Source organism: Cryptomeria japonica, chromosome 3, assembly GCF_030272615.1.
Source record: "Cryptomeria japonica chromosome 3, Sugi_1.0, whole genome shotgun sequence".
NCBI lineage: Eukaryota > Viridiplantae > Streptophyta > Pinopsida > Cupressales > Cupressaceae > Cryptomeria > Cryptomeria japonica.
In genome coordinates, this window is record NC_081407.1 from 132,988,315 (window position 1) to 133,002,497 (window position 14,183).

A 14,183-nucleotide genomic window follows, 5' to 3' on the forward strand; every position below is an offset into this window, starting at 1 on the left:
TATGAATTTTTTTCAGAAGTGCATACAATTAAGGGTGTAAAATATTTCATGTACACAAAATTGTTCATTTTTTTTCTGCAAAACATAACATAGTGTCTGGTGTGAGCATCAAAAAAATTGTAGTTGCATTTAGTAATTTGAAAAACTGTTTGGCCAAAAAATAGTTAAGGGTGAGAACAAGAAGTTGTGTATTTTTTTGTAATTTATTATTGTATTTTTATTTTTTGAATTGGATGCATCCAAAAAATTAGGTGGATGTTAATGCGCATCACATAACTTGCACCAAAATAATAAAAAACTCAAAAAAAAATTTAAAAGGTAAAGAATGAAGTGTAGAACAATATTATAGAATTTATTTTAAAGTTTAGAGAATTATTGAGAAAGTTATTAAAAAATGGTACACATGTCTCTAAGAACTTTGGAGACACTGGTAAAACAAATTAAAAATTAATATTTTAATGTTGTTCAAATCTAAAAGAAATTATATGGTTAGAAAGCTCAAAAGATATTTGAAATTATGGTAGCAATTTTACAAACACCCACTTCACAATGAACAACCATGTTAAACTACAAGTCAAGACTTGGCATTTGAAACCTTTTGATAGTTGAAATTTATTTTAGAATTTAATTCTCTTACAAGAGATATAAGTTCATTGGTTTTTTTGTGGGGTTTGATGTCAACAAATCTAGGCATCAAAAAAGGTATTCAATATAATGTGCAATAACATATCATATTAATATCCCTAAATGCTTAAGGTTGTTGGCATAGTTGCTAGCCTCAAAGATAACAAAATTCACAAATTATCATAGATTTTCATTATTGCATTCCTTTTTGGTTGTTCTTACGCTATACAATTTTACATCAATTGCACAAAATTACATCTGTCATATTTATAATCAATTTACAAAATTCTAGCCTATGATTTTAAGGGATATAATAAGGAATGGTGATTAACAAAACAACAATGATCTACTAATAAAAAAATATGCAAGTGTCAAATTTGCTTGATAAAAAAGGAGACAATGATCTATTATGTAAGTTCAAATTATAGGTGAACATTAGTAAACACAATCATATTCATCAATATGCCAATTATATACATATTATAACTTGGAAAGAAAACAAATCAATTAATCTAATAGATATTACTATTAGATTTAAAAATTAAAATGTGGTCTAAATAAAGAATAAATTGATTCTAATACTAGTTTTTTATGGGTTGTGTTTCTAATCGATAATGGGTTGGGACCCTTCCCCACTTATTCTAACAAAAACCATAAATAGATTCAATATCCATAATACAGAAACAAAAAAATTATACATTACTAATATTTACATATAATATTTTTAATTGTAATCAAAATTTCTTATTAATTATTAATATGCATATTTATTAAACAACCATGTACAATAATTTTTATTTTAAAATAATTATTTCACCGTACGTAGTAAATTATTGCTAAAACAAATCCCGCTACGGCTAGAAGAGTAGCTTCAGTTGTTAATGATGCACACATTATATGGTCTCTTAAGATGAGAAAGAATAGAATGAGAAAAATCTTTGTATGGGTAGTGCTTGCTTTAACAACCATTCAAATCTTTTGAACATATATCAACATTTCATCTTCAGGGTCATGATTACAATAATTTAAATCTTTAACCAACAAAAAAAAAAAAAATATTTATGGCTTTTTACTTAAAGAAGGTGTAAAACTAAAAATTCTAAGCAATCTATTTATTAAATAATTGAAATGTGAATCTATGTGAAGATTTCATTCAATTGTGGAATTTGTCATCTTTCTGATGTAGTGTATGTGAATGTGCAAAAAGAAAAACTTCTAAAATGTATGTCTTGCCGATTAAAGGAATGAAAGTCTGTGAGCTTTTGAAAAAAAAAATGTGCTTAAAAATATTTGCGGTATTCATTTTGTGTTGACATATGAGTTCTTAAATACCTTTAATACTTTCTGGTAAAAAGTGTGCATAGAAATTGTTGCAACTTAAGATTATTGAAAATCATTCTTGGGGTGTGTTTTGTCTTTTGTTTATGGGCATGCAGAAGTTAAAGAATTAAATTGTGTAAAATACAAATCTATTAACCACCACATGTTAAAATGATCAAACATCATTATGAGTACAATTTTGTATAGATAAGAGACATTTCCAAGTGAAGTGAGAAAATGAAGTAGACCACATGGATTAAATGTTAAATTGATTGACATCAAAGGTAAAAATATAAATGTACTTTTAAGTGAAATAAGTAAAATAATGTGATCCATGAAATGATCAAAATCATCTTTAGCTTAATTCTATATTGATGCAAGAAAATTTGAAGGGGGGCTATCATTATCACATTTCATTTCTTATATTCTAACAATAAGTCCAAATTCAATTATCTTATTGTATATCCGTAATCTAACATAAGAGCACCCTACTAAACTATGGGTCTATATATGTCCTCTCTTTTTAGTTATTATTCAGTACAAGGGCTTTACTAGCTAGGCAATATTATATCACGTGCATTCATATTGGGGGGTTTAATATCCCAAAAATGAGGGTGCTATATATTGCCTATTAATGAAAATAGCAGGGGTTTTAATTCCAGTTATGGAAAAATACAATATTTGGTGAAAATAGGGGGCCTTGTAATTTGGGTTGTGTATTGGGAGGGGGTGACAAAAATGGAGTTTAGGGCAATATTTTTTGAAAATAGGGAGATCCTTTAGTATGGCATGAGCACACATGCTATAACCCAAGTTCACTAAGTGAATCCCCATGTTATTTGATAACACAACTTGTGCAATAATCATTATTCAATTAGATTGTTGTATAGTCTCTAACATAACACAATTTTCTTACCATACATATCAACATCTTTAATGTGTCTAAGATATTCTGATGTCTATTTTTTGCCTAACAAGTTTGGTTGTAGCTAAAATATTTGTGATTAATCTATATCACAATTTAATGAAAAATCAATAGGAGTGTCTTTCTTGGAGGCAACTCTACATAGATAAACAACTTTGCAGCCTCTTCGCATCCTAGGTAAATTCTCTCTGACTCTTATCACTACTTTAGCTCACATATCTATTAGAGCATATATTCTCACTAATGTGGTGGAAAAATTGAATAGCATACATAAGCCCCCCTTTAGATTAATAAGAGATAATCGTGCAATGTAATCCTTGATTTTATACATGTTCAGATTTAGTAAAAGATATTTGATTTCATAAACCTTTAGTCCAATTTTCCCTAGATAAATGTGCTATGTGTTCGATCAATTTTTTTAATGCATTTTAAATAGACAAAAATAATTGTGTATGAGGTTTAATCAAGCAAACAGGAAATGGACAATAACCAACCATATTATACCAGGTTGGTCGTGGAAATGGGTACAATTAAAATGGACAATATCGAAGAATACATTGCAGAATCTGACGTAGGTTGCAAAGTTCACATGGGAATGGAATGGGTACAGTTAAAATGCTGAAATGATGAACAACTCCATCGGGAGAATACCATGCAGAGGAAAGACATTCACAAGTGAAGTACCAGTTGAATACAGAGGTTAACTATTTAAGAAGTTATCCAACTATTGGTGTGTTTTGCCTTTTGTTTATGGGCATGCGGAATTTAAAGAATTAAATTGTGCAAAATACAACTCTATTAACCAACACATGTTAAAATGATCAAACATCATTATGAGTACAATTATGTATAGATAAGAGACATTTCTAAGTGAAGTGAGAATATGAGTACAATTTTGTATAGATAAGAGACATTTCTAAGTGAAGTGAGAATATGAGTACAATTTTGTATAGATAAGAGACATTTCTAAGTGAAGTGAGAAAATGAAGTGGACCACTTGGATTAAATGTTAAATTGATTACCATCAAAGGTAAAAATATAAATGTACTTTTAAGTGAAATAAGTAAAATAATATGATCGGTGAAATGATCAAAATCATCTTTAGCTTAATTCTATATTGATGCGAGAAAATTTGAGGGGGGCTATCATTATCACATTTCATTTCTTATATTCTAGCAATATTTCCAAATTCAACAATCTTATTGTATATCCATCATCTAACATAAGAGCATCCTACTAAACTATGGGTCTATATATGTCCTCTCTTTTTTGTTATTATTCGACACAAGGGCTTCACTAGCTAGGCAATATTATATCATGTGCATTCATATTGGGAAGTTTAATATCCCAAAAATGAGGGTGCCATATATTGCCTATTGGTGAGAATAGAGGGGTTTTTAATTCGAGTTACAAAAGAATACAATATTTGGTGAAAATAGGGGGCCTTGTAATTTGGGTTGTGTATTGGGAGGGGGTGACCAAAACGGAGTTTAGGGCAATATTTTTTGAAAATAGGGAGATCCTTGAGTATGCCATGAACACACATGCTATAACCCATGTTCACTAAGTGAAGCCCCCGTGTTATTTGATAACACAACTTGTGCAATAATCAGTATTCAATTAGATTGTTGTATGGTCTCTAACATAACACAATTTACTTACCATACATATAAGGATATTTAATATGTCTAAGATATTTTGATGTCTATTTTTTTCCTAACAAGTTTGATTGTAGCTAACATATTTGTGATTAATCTATAGCTTAATACCACAATTTAATGAAAAATCAATAGGAGTGTCTTTCTTGGAGGCAACTCTACATAGATAAACAACTCTGCAACCTCTTCGCATCCTAGGTAAATTCTCTTTAACTCTTATCACTACTTTAGCTCACATATCTGTTAGAACATATATTCTCACTAATGTGGTGGCAAAATGTAATGTCATAAATTGAATAACATACATAAGCCCCCCTTTAGATTAATAAGAGATAATCATGCAATGTAATCGTTGATTTTATACATGTTCATATTTAGTAAAACATATTTGATTTCATAAACCTTTAGTGCAATTTTCCCTAGATAAATGTGCTATGTATAGACATCCACCTAACACCCTCATGTCCTTCAAAAATGTGTGACTATGCTCACCATTACTACATTGCACTTCCAAATCTATTAGCTTTTCTAGGTATCCAAGATGAATTTGAACTTGTTATATAATATTTTAAACCCTTTTTTTTTTTTTCTCCATTCAATCACTTGATCAAGCTCTCTTCCATTCTCTCAAATTCTCTTGAGCATTCATGCTTTTCTCCATCATGTACAATAACCTAATGCTCGTTTGAACCTGTCATTACTATATCTAACATCAATATCAAATTATATTGAGGATTCCTCTTCTTTTCTCATGGTATTTGTTGGAAGGCAACTCTACCTTTATACATTTCTTCTTCCTTTGCTAGGAGATTGTTACTCTATACGTTTGAAGATTTCTTGCAACAACACATTACATTGTCTTTCATATCATAGCATATTGTTCTCTTTTGTGTCTCCATCGGGGGAATACCGTGCAGATGAAAGACGTTTCCAAGTGAAGTACCAATTGAACATATTTTCCCTGAAAACTATGCATTTCCATTTCCAATAGCTGTAAAGAAATGTGCACTGTCATTTACAATACACTGCAAATATCGAAGAATACATTGCATGATCTGACGTGGTTGCAGAGCTCACATGGGAATGGAATGGTTAAAATGTTGAAATGTGCACTGTCGGCCATGTTTCAAATCTCAATCCAACTACTCCATCACATGAAAGGGGAAATGAGAAAAACTGGTGAAGAAATGGTGGTTGTCTATGTTGATTCTTTTTATAGCCCTAGGTCGATTTGAGTTACAGTTAACTAAACAGTTTTCATGGAAAGTTATTTGACAATAAGACTTAATGTCAAATATAATGGTTGATTTCATTATCTATAATGTGGTAACATTTACAGTATTCAAAGCTCAACTCTTATTATAAATATTATAAACATATTACTTCATTGATTAATATTATTATGTCACTTCAATTAAAAATAATTATTTTTAGTATTATAATTCATATCTATTGGTATTTATTTTTTATAAAACGATTCAATATAATGATATATTGATAAGTGGCATACCCTTACTTCAAATTGACTTATATTTTAATTTTATTCATTTACATTAACACTTATAGCTGTATGTTTGTCTCAACCTTATCCTTATTTACACCTATTTCTACACATTCAACATATTATCAATACACATTACACATTTTTTATTGACTCTCTATAAAGGTTCGTACATTGAAGGTTGTTTTACATCACTTGATGTTGAATATGAGTTTCTTAGACTTCAACCACAAGATTTGGACCAACATAGAGTTTTGAATTGCGACCTTATCAAATGTATCAATTTGTATACTAGAAAGAATTGATCTTGCATGTTTAAAAGATTATGGCTATCTATGATCAATCCTTTCATGATCTCATACCAATCCACAGTATTTTGAGGTTAAAGTTTAATGAATAATTTTTAGTAACCCATATTTATAAAATAAAAATGGTATCTTTAATTTTAATCTATAATATTGTTTTATTGAAATTAATAATTATATTTAGTATTCAAAAGGCGAAATTAAAATATTCATGCTAATTTATATATTATTTGAATTAATCTTAATGGAATAATTTAATACAATTACATATCTACTAGTGACACATGCTCATGTTATGCTTGATCTATTCCCTAAACCTTATTCATCTCCATATTCTCATCTATTAGCTTTTGTGGGTGATTTTTTCTAATTTTAAATTTTTGCATCAAAATTGATGATGTCAAACCCCTTGATGCAACCCTAGACTTCCCTAACAAACCTCAAACACATGCTCTTTTAAATAGATGAAGAATACTCCACCCAATATTCATGCATAACATAAGAAAGAAAAATTCTATAGAAATTGCAAGAATAGAAATAATTTATTTTCTATTGCTTTGTTGAATGGGCAATAGCTAGATGATGTTAGTTGGTACTTAGCTTTGGTTATTAGATAGATTCTTCAATTGTGTAGGTTCTTGGAATCTATTACTTTTAGTCACTTTCCAAGAAACAAAATCAACACTAATTCAAAACTGGTCACATTGCAAAGTACTACAAAAGCAAAAAAAGTGCTCTAGTAGACTATAGAAAATCAAATTAAAAGGGAAAGGAAAAGGTAGATGAAATCAAAAGATTAGCATATGAAGATGTAGGTAAAGAAGGATGAATCTAAGATAGATAGTGATTATGTACTTGAATTCGGTGCAAAACCTTCATCTGGTTACTGGGGCTTTTGGCCTTAGGGGGAGGCAAAGTCATGCAAATCTTGCAATACCCCTTGATGAGATTTGTAGTCTATGGATTACTACCGAAATCAAATTTTAGTTGATATATGGGATTTAGATGGCTGATTTTGGCATCTGCTAGTTAAATAGAGCATCACGTTGGATATCTGAGCTACATTTATTTCAAAGTAAAATTAGGGTTTGCAAGATAAAAGGGAAACTATGAAAGTTATTCTTCACTTCGTGAATAGTGTTTTCAAGCTATAGAATAAGGCGATTAAGGCTTCCAAGTGATTACAAAGCTAAAAGGCAACCCGGTGAGTGATCTAGGGCATTCGACAGTCTGTTAAGGTTTTTTTTGAAATTCTGAAATGGCATCCTCGTCTTCCATTGCTACTCCACTAGTTGTTCAAGTCAAGGATAAACCCCATCCTATGTTTAAGAAGCACCCTTACAAATCCATGGATGTTGACCCAATTGGAGCATTCTCTTCCATTTTGCAAAGAGTTTTGCATATAGTTGATGTACATGCCTATATTCACTGTGAGATTGAGGAAACCGACATTAAGGATATCTTGGACCTATATACCGATAGTATCATGGATGAGATTGAGAACCCCAATCTAGAATTTGCATAGTTGCAGAGAAAGGGTTTCACTTAGTTTGTGAATTTTTCATCATTTGATGAAAATGAATGGGTGAGGTATGTATTGAGAATAATTCATACAGAGTTTATATGACTTGACCAACTTTACAAGATTGCTCCAGAGGCCATTGGGGTGGTAACTTGTTTGAATCAAATCGATGACAAGCTAGGGCTATGCAAAGTCACAAACCCTATCGTCAACAAGATAATCGGTGTAGAGTTTGATGGATGCTCAATGAAGATCAACATAATCAAGGAAGATGATGTTAAGTTTTCTATGATGGTAATTGGTTACAAAGTGTACCAATCTAACCAACTGAATTCTGTATCTAGAACTACCATCCATGCAGCCTACTAGATGGTCAAAGAAGATGCTCATTATGCTCAGTGTAGTGTTTTGTTGCATGAATTAAAGATAAATTTGAAGAAAATTGAGCAAGATAAAAAGCATGTCTTCAAATTTGGTTCCTTGGTTATCTATCTGGCACTTTACTTCATGAATCAGATCCCTAGAATTGGTAGAGTGTAGTGGGGTTTTGATAGACTAGTGGCCCAATAGATGAAACAGGGTCTTGACAGACCTAGTAGTAGGGACAATCAAAATGTTGCATTGTGGGCATTCTTCAAGACCTTTTAGGACAAGATGAAATATAGAGTCAGAATCCCCAAGGAAATTGTGAAAAAAAATATCAGGGGACTATCTACTTCATGGTAAATAAATATGAATGTCTCATGGAAACGTTTTAGCCCCAGACAATGTGGATAATGCCTATGGGATATAAGGTTGATGTAGGGAGTTTGGATGCCTACACACAACACCATCATAATGCTTCGGCAGACTCCAAAGAAGGAAGGTTCGGAACTTGTGAACAAAAATCAATGGAATTACACACCAAGTTCACTAAATCGGCAAGGAAAATAAAAGTTACTAAAATAGTAGAGGACATCCTTATTGAGGAAGGTCACCCTTGTGAAATGTTAGAGTTGCAAGAGCTGCTAGGGATGAAGTTGAAAAAAAGAAGAAACAAAAGACTGCACTAGCTCAAGTGAAGGTGATAGGGTCTTCTCCCGCTCTAGTGAACAAACCTCCTATTGAATCAGAACCCTTTGGTTCATTTGCAAAGGGGAAAGGTGTTCTAAGGAAGAAAGGAAAACCCTAAAGAGAGTATGTGGTAGTTTCTTTGGTGCAATATGAAGCTGAGTCAAATACAGACATTCCTAAGGCTTCGAATAAAGGAGAGTTTTCTAGGGTTATCTAAAGACCCCAATCTGGTGGTGAGAGGAAATAGAAGAAAGAGAAGAAAGCAAGGTCTAATATTGTACCACCGAGCAAGCCCAAGTGAGGAAATAAGATAAAATATGACTTGGATGAGATAATTGAATCCAATAAGATGAAGACCACCCAAATAGAATATCATATTATTCCTTCCCTGTCTACTCAAGAATTAATAGATGAAATTATTCAAGATGGAATTTTGAAGAACATTTTTGTATATTATGAAAATATGGATGATAAGGATAACATGTAGATTGAAGAAGCTACAATTTTGTACATGGATGTATTTAGTAAAGCATTGATTGAATTAGAAAATATCTTCGAAAAGATTTGTACAATTTAGTTGATGCTAGGAGAAAATTTGATAGCCAATTGGATAGAGAAATAAAGGAGAGTGAACTAGTCAATCAATACACCAGTATCACTATTGAGGAAATTGACAGATTGATTTTGTTAGCAAATGAAAAGGAATTCAGGAGAAAGAACAAAGTCAATAGTTTGATGGTTGGTCGAGTTGAAGAAATAAGTAGAGAAACCAGTGCAACTTGGAAGAAGTTTCTCATTGAGAACCAGCTTGTAGAAACTATTTCACCAGATGAAGCCACTCAGTTGGAAAATTCCCCTACAAATGATGTAAATAAAGAGAAGGACACTCAGGATGTTGCAGAGAAATAAATTTTAAATTTTGTAGAGGTTGAGCCTGTTAAGGAGAATGATAAATCAATTGACACAGAGGTTGGTGCATGAATTGGTGACTCTAGTGCACAGGAGGCACCCAATGAAGACAAAACTGGATAGGTTTGAGGCTAAGAAAAAGGTAGAAGAAAAACAAGAAAAATAGGATAAAGGGAAGGGTAAGGCAATGGAAAATTTCATCCTTATGGAAATTGACACATCCAAAATTCAAAGCCAAGGGAGATTTCCTCAATTTAATATCAGTTTTGACAAACCTTTCAATCAGATGTCTCTGAGAGGAAGGATGATTGTTTTTGTTTCTCTCCAAGCGCAAGCCAGATAGGAGTTAGCACAATCAGGATCAGAAGAGAAGAGACTTATCAAGAAATCAGTTAAAGTTTTGGAACAGGAGGTACCAAAACTAAAAATTGATGCTAATTCTAGTTCATGTGGTAAGCTTTAGAACCTAATAGATCACATATCCACTTAGTTTGATACCTTGACCAAGGCATCAACTAGGCAGGCTATGGAGAAATTTAAAGATGCCAAAGTTCAAACATTTTTTCAAGTGATCAGCAATGATAAGACCCAATTTGAAAAGGAATTAAAACTAATTGATGAAGCCTTAATGAAACACAATAAAATTTATTACTCTTGTCTAGTTTTGACAAATTTAACTACTGAAATAGACAAGAAAATAGATAATTGTGAAGGACAATTATCTTATATTTCTCAGCCATATGATCATCCTACAACTAACTTAACCAAGAGTATTGAAGGCCAAATTTTCATTATTATGGAGCAGATTAGGAATTTTGAGAAGTAGAAGGAGAGAATGGTTAGGCAGATAGGTGAACTCCAGAACCTAATTGGTCTCTGGTTAGACACCTTAGTGTACCATAAGATAAACCGCATTCAAAACATGTCTCAAGGGACTCCAACTAAGACTCCAGCTATAGAATTTCATGGTTATGTTTTGAATGGTTTCTTTCAATTTTGGAAAAGTTACGGGCATGATGGAACACATATCTTTGGTTTCTTAAGATGACATATGCAGATATACTCAAGCATGTATATATTTGATCATTCAGTGTGTGTGTATATATATAAAATATTTTATTTCACACCCTATCTTTGGCATTGTTGTGAAACAGGGAGAGATAAGGTGAAAAATGTACAAACTGATTGTGTATGGAGTGAATAGTTTGGTGATGCAGATATTTGGGTTATTGATCTAAGGGGGAGCCTTAGAATTATTTATTCTTGATCTGGTGTTTAGGTTTCACATGTTTCTACACTTAGTCATTTTTCACAGGTGTTGCCATCAATGCCAAAGGGGGATATTGTTGGCAATTGACACTCATCTGGTGACTTCTGGTAGTTGCTTATTGGTCTAGGGTTGTCATTAGTGGCAAATCTTCTTGGTGATTCGATCCATTGATTGTGGTTGATCTTATTTGGAAGTTGGAGTTAACTTGTAGGTAGTTAATCGATAAAGCAGGGCATCTTAGTATTGTTTTGGTTCGAAATGATTTCTGATAATTGCGTTGTTTTTGGTGATTGATTTTTTGATCTCAGTGATTGGGAAGATCCTTAGCAAGAATGTGATTATAATCTTTAGGTCCGGTTCTATGTTTTGTTTGAGGATGAAGCGAACATGTGACTACACTCTACACTTCTTGAAGCTGATTGGAAGCATATTACTTTTATGTTAAGATCAGATATATAAGACTAATTTGGCATTGGTTTTCGGTGTAATACTAGTGTAGTGGTCTATTTTGGTGCAATTGAGCACAATTTCATATGCGCATTTGGTTTTCGGATAATCTGATAGCTGACTGAGATAGAAACAAAGTATTTGTAGAGAGAATTTAGTTAGAGATCTAGTGCTTAACTAGAACTCATTCTTGCAATGTCAGATGCTATCTTAGAGTTTATTTCATTATATTTTCTCATTGTAATGAAATTGTAAGTCAGTGAGATTTTCCTGAAGGATGTAGCTTTTTGGGTCATTATAATTGAGTAGTGAGCTTGAATGCAAGTGCATTCCCCATCTATGTAATATTTATGTACTCTTGGTGATAGTATATGAATATTGTGGGTTCCAGCCCCACCGCGGTTTTTGCCTTTGTGGGTTTCCACGTAAAATTTTTGGTGTTGTGGATCTGTGATTTATTTGTTTCTTGTTTATGTTATTTTCTATTATACATTGTTAACCGCTAGATAAAGAATAAGTTTATGGATTTGATTTCCAATAGATAACTGATTCACCCCCCCTTTCCCCCTCTCAGTGATCTCTTATTGTAACATCTATATCTACACATAGTGCACCTTTTTTAGCTTCAAAGACATAAAAAATAATAATTCTTTTTGAAACCCACAGATGTATATGATTTACTCTAAGGTAAATGCATAACTCATTAGAGTTTCTTTTATCTCTTTTTATTGTTAAAAGGCCCTTAAATACCTATCCAAATGTCGAGATAGGGGTAAGTGTACCAAGATAGTGAACAAAAAATAGGGCATAAGTGGCCACTTTTTGTTTTGAAATCAACTAAACCTGAAAATGGAAGAGCACTTTCAAAGTCGTCCACTCAAAATATGAAGATACCAAAAGAAAAAGAATTGCATAACTCTTAATCTAGTTTCCAAACTATGAATTTTTTTCAAAAGTGGGTAATTTTAAGGGTGTAAAATATTTCATGCACACAAAATTGTTCATTTTTTTTCTACAAAACATAATAGTGTCTGGTGTGAGCATCAAAAAAATTGTAGTTGCATTTAGTATTTTGAAAAACCCTTTGGTAAAAAAATAGTTAAGAGTGAGAACGAGAAGTTGTGTGTCTTTTTGTAATTTTTTGTTGTTTTTTTATTTTTTGAAGTGGATGCATCCTAAAAATTATGTGCATGTTAATGCACATCACATAACTTGCACCAAAATAATAAAAAACTCAAAAAAAAACATTGAAAGTTAAAGAATGAAGTGTAGAACAACATTATATAGTTTATTTTAAAATTTAGAAAAGTATTGAGAAAGTTATTAAAAAATGGTACACATGTCTCTAAGAACTTTGGAGACACTGGTAAAAGAAATTAAAAATTAATATTTTAATGTTGTTCAAATCTAAAAGAAATTATATGGTTAGAAAGCTCAAAAGATATTTGAAATTATGGTAGCAATTTTACAAACACCCACTTCACAATGAACAACCATGTTAAACTACAAGTCAAGACATGGCATTTGAAACCTTTTGATAATTGAAATTTATTTTAGAATTTGATTCTCTTACAAGAGATATAAGCTCATTGTTTTTTGTTTTTTTTGTGGGGGGGGGGGGGGGTGTTGATATCAACAAATCTAGGCATCAAAAAAGGTATTCAACATAATGTGCAATACCATATCATATTAATATCCCTAAATGCTTAATATTGTTGGCATAGTTGCTAGCCTCAAAGATAACAAAATTCACAAAATATCATAGATTTTCGTTATTGAATTCTGTGTAAGGGGAAAAGTGAGACTAGGTTAACATGCCCTAATACTACCTTTTGACACACATTACGAAATACGAAAGAGCCTAGAGGTATCACACAATTGGCTACTTCCTCTTGTGAAAGAGAGAGCCATGGGCTACCTATTAGGATTTCTATTCCTTTGTTGAAATTGAAAAATAAAATGATACAAGTTCAAGTCCTAATCCCAAAATGCATGTATAAACTAATAACAAGATTGCAGAATTGAGATTAAACAATCAACAGCTGTAAACACAAGGATAAAACAAGAATGCAGATGCATACCCGGAGTCAAAATCTGATTGAAAATGTTCGGGATGGGGGCGTGGGCACCACTATCCTGATACTGTGCCGGAAACTGCACCTGAAACTGCTGTCTTGCACTCTGGAAAACTGTCGGAAATGCTGTCTATCAGGAGGACCAGGGTGCCCAGCGCCTCTGTCCCAGGGACCAGGGTGCCCATCACCCCTATCCTGGTAGGACCAGGGCACCCCACACCCCTGTCTAGGTCTTTTGCTCTGCAATTTGGTGTGGAGTGCTGTCTCGACCTACTTTTCCCAGATCTGTAACCTACAGCGTCATCCGAGTCCCGAAACCTGCACTTATATCTAAAAAGGGTGTGGGCGGCTATATAGGGTTTTGCCTTAGTCAAACCCCCACTTCGGTGATTTCCACCTCCATGAATAGCCAAGTTGTATTGTAAAATGTATTGTGTGTGCAAGATCCTAAAATGCAAGTAAGCAAACTAGAGCAACCTAGAAAGTAAACCCTAATTGCTTGTGAATGATAATGTAGATGCTCTAAATCAAGATGCAAAGTGATCTAAAGCATGAATAAGTGATGTATTGAAGC